Raw genomic sequence first — 12,303 nt, 5'->3', positions numbered from 1 at the left:
TAAAGTATATTTAATTTAGGAACATTTTATTTCATGATTATTGCAATATTTGCAAAAATGAACCCGTTATAGAGAGTTATTTTTTCAATAACATTATTCTTCATTACTTTTTTGGTTTTTGCAAGCACGAAAAAATATTGATAGGTTTGCATTTATTTTACAATGACAATAAATGCTATTAACTATTTTTTTCCAAAATTAGTACTATTTTTTTTTTATAATTTCTTTGCGAATTTTGACTAGGTAATGTTTTGAAGTAAATTTAAAATGAACTTTTTATCTAGACAATTCTTTAGATGCATATATATTGGTATAAAAAATAAGTTTTATAACATAATATTATTAATAATAATACTGAGGTTACAAGAGGTAATAATAAGAGTAATTATTATTTGTTTTGAAGGGGAGAGAGGGGGAGTCGCTAATTAGATATCTTAACCGTATTTATATAGTGTGAAGAATCCAAGAGAATAAGAACTTGAATTATCAGGATCTTTTTCTACAACAACAAACATTCATATGATAATTATTAGTATATGTAGTATAAAAAAGTATTTTGTGAATATTTTTCATTAATTTGACAATTTTCAATGTGATTTCTTTCTCCCTCCGTAGCCCAAGCAACGTTGGGTAATCCTTAGCGAGTACTTTATATTCATGTTCTCTCTTTAAGAATAATCATAATAACAGCTTTGGAAAATACGATATTATTTTTAGATTGCAATTGCATCCAAAGCTCAATCTTCTATTTTCATATTTTTTGACCTATAGTCATCGCTGTCAGCGAATATGTCGTCTCTCTAAGTTAATAAGATATACTTTTCTGTATGATTAAATATCTGGAGGATTTCGAAAATTTTTACATTACTAAGTGTAGTCAAATCTGTATAAAATACTTCGCATAAAAGAATCAACAAGTAAAATTTCTGCATAAAAGTAACTTTTTCTTGAGCTTAATGTGTGTAGGTTCGCCCCCGGTCGTTCCTAGAGAAGGATATATACTTTATGCATATGGACTTCAAATAAGATTCCTGAGTCAGATGGAGTAAATGTAATACTATAATGTTACTTATACTTAGTCGGTGCAACTCCACCTGACGAACATTAAAAAAACACTTTTTCTTTCCTTTATTAGTATCAAATTCATAGAAATTCAGAAGTATGAAGAATTCCCATGACAATTTTAACTTTTTAAGAGATAAAAATCAATGGCTGGCGCCTACTTTTCATCTGAAACTAATTAGTGTTTAGATGCTGTAATGTTTAATAAAATATCTACAACAATTTGAGAGTTCATATAATATATGAATTAAAACTTATAAAAATGAGCATTCATATACCATTGGTATTAATAATAAAAAAAATGGATAATATATATTTTGTATTTAATAATGCCAAATACACATCTCTTCCATCTTACAGTAATGTAAACTTATAAGTACACTGCTATCTACTGTTATTTTAAAATTATATTTGTAAATATTTTTTTCCTTATAACATAACTTTAAGTTAGTGAACGTATTATTGTTTAAGTAAATTAAGTTATGGCAAAATAAATCTAAAGCATTCATCCAACTTTTTGCGTGTCACGTAAAAAATTGAAGATTTTATTTAATTTTATATCAAAACTTCGAATTTTTAATTATAAAACATAATTTTTTATTCAAAGAAGCAGTTTTGTTGATATTTGTAAAAGATACAGTTTTTTTCATAAAATACCTCTAAAATTAAAGTTATAACTTTTCGAAAAACACATAGGCCTTCATTTTTTTTGATCAGGCAATACATTTAAAACACTTGAAGGGCATAATTAAAAATATGCATTTTTTCTTCTGAAGTGATTCATTGGTTATATATTTTCAATTTTACCTTTGAAGTTTTTGAGTAAAACTATTCAAATCGAGAATTCCAAAACTCAAATATCAAATATGGTAGGTATGGCATTGTAGAGTTAAAAGTCCCTAAATGATGTCCTAAATGATTTTCCCAAAAAAAAAAAAAAAAATAAAAAAAAAAAAAAATGTCTCTAATGATTTGAAATCTGACGTTTTACTTTAAATGGAATTATATAATTAACTTCAAATACAACTCTAAGAAGATATTTGAATGGTTCAAGTTGTAAAATTTGGTAATTCTGGTTCCCTATAATAGAGTGTTTTTACTGAGGTCCTTAATTGCACCATAATTGAAGGAGATCCTATCTTGGGGCCAAAAAATGATATTTTTAAGAAGACACATTTAAACTCCATCAAATTGCTTAAAGAATAAAGAAGATTTAAAATCTGCATTAAAAAATAATACTTGACGCCAATGATAAACAGAGATATTGGAATTAAATCAAAGTATTATACATTGAAAATTCCTATGAAATGTCCCAATTTGCTTATTTTTTATCGATAAGAGACAAAAAACAAGGAACCATTTTACTGGTTAATTTTGTAAAAAAGATGAAAAAAAGATTCTATAACGATGTAATACCAAATATTTTTAATACATTTTAATCTCATATACCATGTTAAGAAAAAGTAATGCAACCTTCTAAAAATACAGTTTTAAATATGTGTTATTAATTAAATCTTAAAGGTCCGATTATTTTATAATAGCTTAGATCTAAGCCTTTTGATTGATGTACATGTTGTAAATAAAAATTCTGTATATATTTTGGGATAGAGGCAAGAAAAAACATCCGTCCTCTGTGATGATGTTGGGAGTTGTGGCATCAACTGGAGAAAAAATACCACCATTTTGGTTTTGTGTTGGATAGCAATTACTTGATGGTCTTGAAAGAAAATGTCGTATTATAGATCACTAGGACCATGAATAACTCCAACAGTACCACGTACGTTCCTGGACGGTGCTCCAGGCCTGTACTCCTAATATTGTACAAGAGTGGATGGTAGCAACTTAAACTTGTGTCCAAAAACTTTTGACCACCTCAAAGCCCAGATTTGAGTGCACTGGATTACTCCATTTGATAGCAAATTTAGAACAAGGCTTGCAAAGTCCACCACCCAAATATTGATGCCCTGAAGACCTTTGTTGACCAGCAGTGGAGGATTATAAAAAAAACTACGTTGTCAATGTGTGCAAGGGGTTCCGAAGGCGGGTGGAGGCTGTCATTGAGGCTGAAGATGGTCAGATTCATAATTAATGTGCATTTTTATATATAAAAAATATTTAAAAATAAAATTTTCTATGTTCAACATTATCCTGATCAATTATGAGTATTTTAATAACTACTGAGAGGTAGGTGTCAGTACTTTTTCTACACCCAGTATGGAACAAAATAGACAATAAGGTTTAATTATGCCCTATTATTTGTTTGTCACATTTTGACATCCAATAGTTCACTATTTTCCTTAATTTTATGGAAGAAACTGTTTTGATGATATAAAACATGGTTGTTTAGGCCATCAAAATGTCTGAAATTAAGAATACTGTCGTCACATAAAATTATATTTGTTTTTCTTAAAGGAACAATAATCTTTTCCTTTTTCTAAATTATTTATTTTATAAAAAAAGAGAAAATTTATACGACAATTTATTTAGAGTAACCTATGTATTCAAAAAATACAACACAACTCTTAAAATAAATGGATACAAACCATGAAATAAACACAATATAATAAAGAGGGGAAAATAAAATGTGATCTTCTTGTGAATTCATCCTGAAACATGAGTGGTTTTAATTAGATTAAAGTGAAAACATAGGTAGTCGTCTCAACTTACTAGATGTTTTTATTTTTTTGGAATCTGTTTAATTCTTTTTTTACCTATAACTTATCTACTTATTTATTGCAGTGAATACTCTTTTTATTATTATTATTTAATTATTACAATCAATTAATTTCTGAAATTATTTTATAGTCAATAAATACAAGTTAAGTTGAATCAACTCTGTAAGTTCATTGAACAGTTTACGTCTTCATAAGTGTATTCTGTTATATCTATGAGGAAAATGAACCGTCATATACAAAAGTTTGATAACTATTTCTTATTTAAACATAATTCCACATATTAAAGCATAAATAATCGTATCCAAGAAAAAGATTTGAGCGCTCTAGGTTACGTCAAGTCGAGAAAATTACTCTTGAACATGATTGACACATTTCAATTCGTGCCATCAATCAGTTAGGCGTCTTCTGTACTACTGTCTACGTCGTTAGCCAGGCATAAACGTTGGAGAGGAAGAAGAGGTTTCCCAAAAAGGCCAAACTGGACCTGGAGAATTTAAAGAAAATGGCCCTGGCGAATTCCGCTAAGTCCATGAGGGCTCCTGCAAGAAATCTCGGAGTTTCATACTAAACTCTCCACAGAGCTACAAAAAGTGGGTGGAAGGAGCCTTGTGAGGGTGGATAAGCTACTTTTGACACCACCAATGAAAGAAACCAATCCTTTCCGTTGCAAGACTCTTTTAAACTCTTTTTTGACACTTTTGATGCTAACTCCCTCGACTACAACTTTTGGGTGCATGTCGAGAATAAGGTCTGCAGTGTCCGTCATCCGAACACCAAGCCCTCAAAGCCACTGTCAACAAGCGAAGGAACGCTATGATGGGCAACTACATCTGCAGTGTGTTCCAGGCCTTCCAATACCACCTGGAATCCATCATTGACGCTAAGGGCGGTTACAATAATGATTAAGAGTGTCTAACACACATCTATTTATGCTATTAGTTTTGTTGAAATTATATTGTTAATTAATAAATTATATCTTGTTAAAGTTTAAAATTCAAAGTATTCAGATTTTAATGAACCGTATTTTCAAATATCAATTTCTCTTGTATGACTTTATACGAGATAGTTATTTTATTATTATTTTTTTTGGATATATATCCGAGGTAATAAGTAATTTAAATCTTTTCGGAACAGCGTTTAAACTGGCACGTAGAGTATTTAGTGGAATAACATTTCATTCCTTCACTAATGCGACTTTCAATCAGTTACTATTTGAATTATCCATACGACAGGATTTTTCTTCAAGTAATGACGAAAGAAAATTAAGTATAATCTATAATGCTTGCTTATATCGTATTTCAATGCAAATTTCTTTTTGTATATTTATTTATTTGTATATTTACGTATTTATGTATATGTATGAATACCTTCTAAATTGAAAAAAAAAAAAAAAAAAAGAAGGATTACATTCCTTTATTTGGCATTAAATAATCCATTCAAATTCTTTTCACACTAAGCCTGTGTGAATATGGAGATATGTGATGACGCTATATCTTGAGTAAAATAATATTTCGTATCTTGAAATACTTGTTGAATGCAAGGCAATAATTCTGATTCCAATATCAGCTGCTGGTGTGTATCTGAATTTTGTTTGAATCCTTGTTGAAGGAAAATAAGTCGAAACTTTGCATCCTCATATACGCAGCCTGCCCCATAATTCTAGAGGGCTTCTGACACCGATAGCGAGTTCTTGCTGTATTCAAGCCATGACCAAGAATACGGTAATTTTGGTAATTAAATATGGATTAGTTTGTGAAATATTTCCCATAAAAATGAAATTTGGGAGCGTGCCAATTCTAATGCCATTACAATGAATCTTCTCTTTTTCCTTTCTATTTCGCTGTGAATTTGTAGTTAAAAGATGGCATTTTTGACAACAATACATATACATCGTAAGCTCATTCTTGAAAATTTTGGATACTCTGCGCTGAGAAATACCATTTCTTTCCCTCAACTCCGAATAGGATTTATTCAAATGGAATCCAAATGAATTTGATCACTTTACAAGTCTTTTTTGATTTTGGTCATCCAGATCGAGGTCGATCACTACATCTACCCTTTTCTTTATGATTTTGAATTGTTCTCGGTCGATATAAAAATATTTAACGGATTTTACAATTTCAGAATTTGACTATCATAGACAAGTCATACGTGGAATGACAACACTTCTATTTTTTTACGATAGATTTCTAAAAGATCATAAAAGTACCGCTTACCCTTTAATTTAATATGCAACGCAATATTTATAAAATAAGTCTCTTACAGGACTTAAGTTATAAAACCTGTATATAAATTTGGCCATCTGAATATTTAAAGGAATTAATTTTGCCTATCATATAGAAATAAAAATATATAAAAACACTTTTATTAAATATTATTAAGTAATTTTATAATATAGGATCAATTTACATAAAGTGTATAGTTTTAATATTATGAAATATATCCAATATGTCATTCATTTTAAAAATTGTCAGGAAATAATGTGATAATGTTAATCTGGGGCTACTTAAGAAATAAATAGTGGTTGGTCTGATTCACTGATTGAGCTAATTACAAGGTAATTTCTGGACTTTTTTCTGTTTATTGTTGTGTGATACAATAAAGGTCATGACGGGGTATTATAAGTATCAGAAAATAACCTCGGATTATCTTACAAAAGTCTGTTCTCAGCTATTTTTTCAAAATTGTTAGTTTTGTAGACACTAAATTGTGCCTTGAGTTTCAAGGAAGTAACAGATAGACACATTAGATCATTTTACACACACAAACCCCATTTTGATTATAGTTATTGATTAATTAAAAAATAAACTGTCGAGTGTATAGTAAATCATAGTATCGTATAAGGATGAGTGGAAAAATTTATGAAAAAGACGAAAAATAAATGTTTTTTATTAATAAGCATCATGTTCCTAATTTCAAAAATGATTTTACATGTATTCCATAGGAAATATTCCAAAACTATATTGATATCAAAATATAACTTTATTTTTTATTACATTTTGTAATGAATAACTCATCTGTTATTATTAATTTGAAGGAAAGAGAGACTCATTATATACATGGTTTTTTCTTTGCTTCTGCCATACTATTCATAAAGTTTCTGTTAGTGAATATCCTTTTTTTAATACAGCTACTGAACTGAGTAAAAAAATATTTTCCTCCTAAAACGGAACATTTAATGAATTTATAAAAATTCTCAGAGAGTATGTAAAAAGAGAACGTGTCTGGCAATAAATTACAGTTTGTAACTCTTTCTTCGACCAACAAATAATCACGTCATTTTTTAGTAAAAAGCATACATGTGCAATTGAAAGCTAGGATTCAAAATACCAAAGTGCACAAGTAGTTTAATTAAAACTGTATGTTCTTTGATGTTACTGACATGTAAAACACTAATTAAAAAAATAATACATTTACGAAGTGAATGGGTTAAAAGAACAAATAAAACTATTATTATCACGTTGTTACCTTAATTACATCACACAATTTTTCCTTAAAAAAAATAGCAGAAAAGTGCCCAAAATCAGTTGGTAGTCAGCCAATTCTTTCCAGACATTAAATTTTATAACTGTTGGGAATTTTTTACAGTTTAACAAGATGGACTTCTTATTCAACCAAAAAAGTGGGAATTTTTGGAAATTGTTCATAACTTAACAAAATATAATTCAAATTCAATCAATTAGCTTAGAAAGCACGAAATAAGGGGAAGGAAGCAGAAAAACCGAGCCTAATGGCAAAATTTTATGTAACTTTTGGTGTTTGTGAGGTAACACCGTTGTCTCCTAAACAAATTAACTCTTGTTAAACATTGTACAATTTATTATTATATACTTAAGAGTAGTACAACATTTGCGAATAATTGGATAATTACCTATTAACTTAGATTCTTTTATTGTTTTCGAAATATAAGGTAGCAAGATAAGATAAAGATCACATAGTTTCTTTTATCAAAAAGAAAATGAACATATTTTTCTTTTTACAACTCTTGGCTCTTATCAACGTTTTGTTGATATGTTGAACTCGAATGGAATCTTATTGAGCCGTAAATAAATCTATGCTATTAAATAATGTATAGTCCAATAGACAAGGTCTCTGTGACGAAATACAAAAATATCTTATGCCATATTTCTTTTTCTTTCTTTTCAGAGTGAGTAAATAACGAGCTCATTGTGATGTATTATAAACACTTTTGCTTTGTTTCACACTTTTTTCGCCTATTAAAAATATCTGGCTACTCAGTTCCAAAAAAAAATTAATTATGTTTCTCAAAAATAGGTCTGTATTATATTCGTTTTACTCAAACAGTTTTTGTCAATTTATCAACAAATTATTATTTTGAATGCATTGCAAACTTTAATTAAAGTAACAACAATTCCTTGTTGCAATAAGGGGTTTTGAATTTGATATATTATATCCAAAAGATAATATCGGAGACAAATTATGTTTCTTTTATAAAATGAAGACTCTAAATTTTAGTTCACATTATCGGGTATTTCATCTCATTACCGAAATTTGAATAAAAAACCTTTAATTGAGTGGCCTATATTTATTAAATATTAAGCTACATGCATTAATGAATACAAAAATAAATTGAGAATTTTTCATTTTCTATAATTTTGTTGCAGATTGTTTCTATGTTGAAGCAAATCTATGTAACTCAAAGTTATCATCAGTTTGAAAATAAAACTTGCTATATATATTATGGATATAATTTAATAAGAAAATCAAAAGTATCTTACCTCTTTTTTTCTCTCTAAAAATCCCGAATATGCTACTGATTTTGTTCGTTTGGAGCCTCTGGGAGGATGCTACATTTTCCCGGAAATAAAAATGAAATTTTCAATGATTACAATTTTTCACTTAGAATAAATATTACTAACCATGACACTCTATTAGAATACTACTCCATGAGAAAAAAACGACGATTAAGGAACAACAGTACACTTTCATCTTCTTCTACTCTTAATTGACAAATAACATCGCAAAGCTTTTAAACTGTAAATTTTCAACTTTTCTTGCAAGCCTATGGTTTGCTTGATAGTAATAATTAATAATAATAATAACAAAATTTGCCTATAGAACCATGAAATAGAAAAGAAGACGAGGAATGAGTATTATTAACGGACCAAATCGTTTTTAAAAGGAAATAGTTTCATCATACCATTTGATAAGATAACAAGTATGTTTGATGTGTATGGAAGATTTACGAATCATTTATCTATGCATGTTTGTGGGTATGAATATAGGACAACTAAGCAACACTCAAAGGGGAAAAAAATAAAGCATGAATAATGCATAGGTAGACTGCTCCGTTTTCGGATTAATTTTTATTTCTGCGCACAAAAACTGTTTCTGATGGAAAAAACCAAAAAAATGACTTTACCAAAGTTTGTAGAATATGTGCCCATTTTTAATTTGTAAAAAAAGTTTTATTTTGGGTCAGAATTGGCAATTTTCAAATCTTTTGTACCGTTACAAATATGAATTGATAAGTTGAGTTTCATTGAGTAAAATTATTACAATATGACCTTGAAGCGTGTGAGACTATTTTCTAGCTGGCAATTTGAACTGTGTTTTTAATTTTCCAAAGCTATTATTGTTATTTTTAATTGTTGAGAAACATAATATCGAAGTTTTAAGTAACCACGGAGATATATTGAAGATTGTTGGGAGTTATAAATATAATATTCAGAGTAGAATGGAGAATTGACATCCAAGTCCTGCCTACCTATGCCCTTGCTAGAAATTGAGTGGGACTTGTATGTATTTTCTTCCTTTTAAAGCAAATTTTAGCTAATATAATAAAACGTTGAGACAGTTAAACTGACCTTCATCCCAAAAATATTTAGATCGTGTAGGTTTCCATGTAAATTTTTGGTTTGTATTAATCATACTGCCTTGCTATATATTCACAGCTCTATAAATACTTTTTTACTGCTCTACTAAGGGTTAAATTCCTTTAAAGAAAACCTTTTTATAATTGAAAAGTAATAAGAATTAGTATTTATTTTGTAATAAGTTTATTTTGATCCGCAATGATGCATTCAATATAGCATCACTTTTTGGGAATTAAAGAAACGTATATTGTGAAAAAAAAAACACTCTATAAGTTACTTAAAAAAGGCTATTCATCTGTCTATATATATATATTATAAATTAATGTTTCATTTTTTGGTTTAATAAAAATAAATGAACCACTTGTTTTCACCAATAATTGATAACGTTTCGACTTGAAAAAATATTAAATTATCAAGATAATTGGATATATGTAAAAAATGATATTCCGACATTATTATCAATAATATAATATTTATTTTTCAACGTGTAAATTTTTTTTCTTTTACAGCTGAATGCAGTCATTCTAATATAACATTATTATATTCTCGCTGCACATTTTCAAAACATTCTTCAAACAATAAGAGTTACGATGCCTTTTTTCAGTTTCTGTTGTTTTTACATGATGATTTGTTATATTTTATACAAATCTAGTGTCAAAATTTATGGAGTATAAAATGTGGTCAGTCATATGCGGTTTCTCTGTTTTATCAAACATAACATAAAATAATTTAACCCTAGTTGAATCAATAGTTTATGAACTATAAGGAAAATCATCTTTGGTTAAAAAAAATCAAAATTTCAAATTAAAATGCCATCTAGACCTCCAAAACTTACTCCAAAGTCATCAAACATTGTAAAAGTAAGATTTTTTATACAGGAAAAATCCTGTGAAAACAGTTGAAATAAGGGAAAACCTTAAATTATATGTGGAAGATAGATTTATGCTATAATATATATATATGAGGGTGAAACTTCCGTAAGGCGAAACTTCCTGGGGTGAAACTGCACAGGGTGTAACTTCAGGTCACGAAATATTAAGTTGTTAATATCAATATTTTTGAAATTTTATTTATCTAAATGATATTAAACTGACACAAATACAGAAAAAAAGTTGCCTTCTATTTAAAATTCTACCGTGATTGCATTTTGAAACAGTCTAACCTACATACATATTTATCTGGTATTCAAATCAAAATCCTATTCAACGAGACTCATATATGAGTACATAATATATTATGTACATATTTAGAGCTAAAATTGTAGGTATGTAACCCAAATTCTTACTTGAATGTACACTGTATAAATATATCAGACGTGAGTTCATTTTCTTTCTATGTAAATATTTCTAATTATTTCACCTTATTTTGTGATTAACCTCCAATTAATGTGAGCATAATGTATAAATCATCTATTTATCTATTGGAGTTATGTTGGTGTGTTTTAATAAAGTTATTTATCTATATAATATTTTGTAAAAGATCACAAAACCAATTATTTATCAATATAAATACTTGGTAAATCGATGATTTATTTCAAGTAAAACGTTTACTGTAGTTTTAGATTAATTTAAACTGAAGTGCATTTAAAATTTGGAAGGTCAAATTGTTAAGATCCTTTCATTTATCACGTAATCTTACATATATTCTTAACGTGCTGTATGGGCTTGTAATTTCGAGCTAATTAAGTAAGTTTCCCCTTGTAACTAGAAACAATGTATATTCGAGTATATTTTAATACCTACAAGTAATTTGTTTCTATAGAGCCTTCATTACAATGAACTTTCAGAAGTAAATAATTATTCAATAATTTAATTAAGTAATGCACCGTCGTAACAAATGAGTACAGATGTAAAAATGGTCTCAATCCTTCTTAGTGTAAATCAAAAATATAAGTATATAAAGGCTAGTTAATTAGACACCATATCTGGTGATATACAGGGTAGGGCATCAAAACGTGGACTGTTAATCAATCTAATTACTATGAAAAGGTTTAGTGATCATATTTTGATATTCTGTTTTCACTGTCCTTTTTATATAAACAAACTATAATAATCATTTAGTCATTTCATCATCATGAGCGAGCAACAAGCAAAAGGCAGCGCATGAGAAGAACTCCCAATGATGTCAGAAAGTGGAGAGCATAATCTAAAGAAGGATACGAAGTCCTTGTTAAGTTTGGAGAATAATATTAAGGAAGAAACCAATGGGAAAAAGTCGATGAATCACAGCTGATCCACAACTGTTGAACCAACAACTCCAGCCCAAACTGTGGCTTATGGAAAAATGGACCATCATGAGGTCTATAAAGCACAACTTGGGATTATTTTTTTAATCTCACAAGGACCCCAAGCACCTTACATGGATCAAGGCAAATGGGTCAATTGTGAAAAAATTTAGGGACAAGAAGATTTTCACAGCTGATCCACAACTGTTGGAACAAAAGAGGAGGTCCAAGGGGTTTACCACACCAAATTTTGCGTGAAATAAATTAAAGGAGGTGAGGGTATCTGAAAAGTAATTTAATTACACCGGTAGGTTTCATCTCATTTTGAGACTCAGCAATACCCGAAATAACTCTAAATTTATGAGGGTTCCTTACTGGTAGTTTATGTAGGGGTGGTGGGGTAAATGTCTGGAGTGAAAAATCGTAAAAACAGTTTTTAATATTTTGAAATGTAATATCTTCCAGTCGACGTTTTGTACGGTTTTGTCAATTTGACCTTTTTTCG

General features: G+C 28.8%; 1 protein-coding gene across 1 annotated transcript in view; it reads right to left on the bottom strand.

Annotated features, from left to right (window-relative positions):
* LOC121129334 (uncharacterized) overlaps window positions 1-8,705 on the bottom strand; it is a 38,180-nt gene extending 29,475 nt beyond the window's left edge. The window contains exons 1-2 of the transcript XR_005868421.2: window positions 8,618-8,705; window positions 8,477-8,545 (exon numbers count right to left, since the gene is read on the bottom strand). The gene's annotated coding sequence lies outside the window, so the exon portion shown is untranslated. The remainder of the gene's footprint in view (window positions 1-8,476; window positions 8,546-8,617) is intronic.
* Between the last annotated feature and the right edge of the window lie 3,598 nt (window positions 8,706-12,303).

The sequence above is a fragment of the Lepeophtheirus salmonis genome, chromosome 14 (assembly GCF_016086655.4).
Source record: "Lepeophtheirus salmonis chromosome 14, UVic_Lsal_1.4, whole genome shotgun sequence".
Classification (NCBI taxonomy): Eukaryota; Metazoa; Arthropoda; class Copepoda; order Siphonostomatoida; family Caligidae; genus Lepeophtheirus; species Lepeophtheirus salmonis.
Note: the sequence above shows the minus strand (reverse complement) of the source record. Positions and strands in the feature narration are given on the sequence as shown.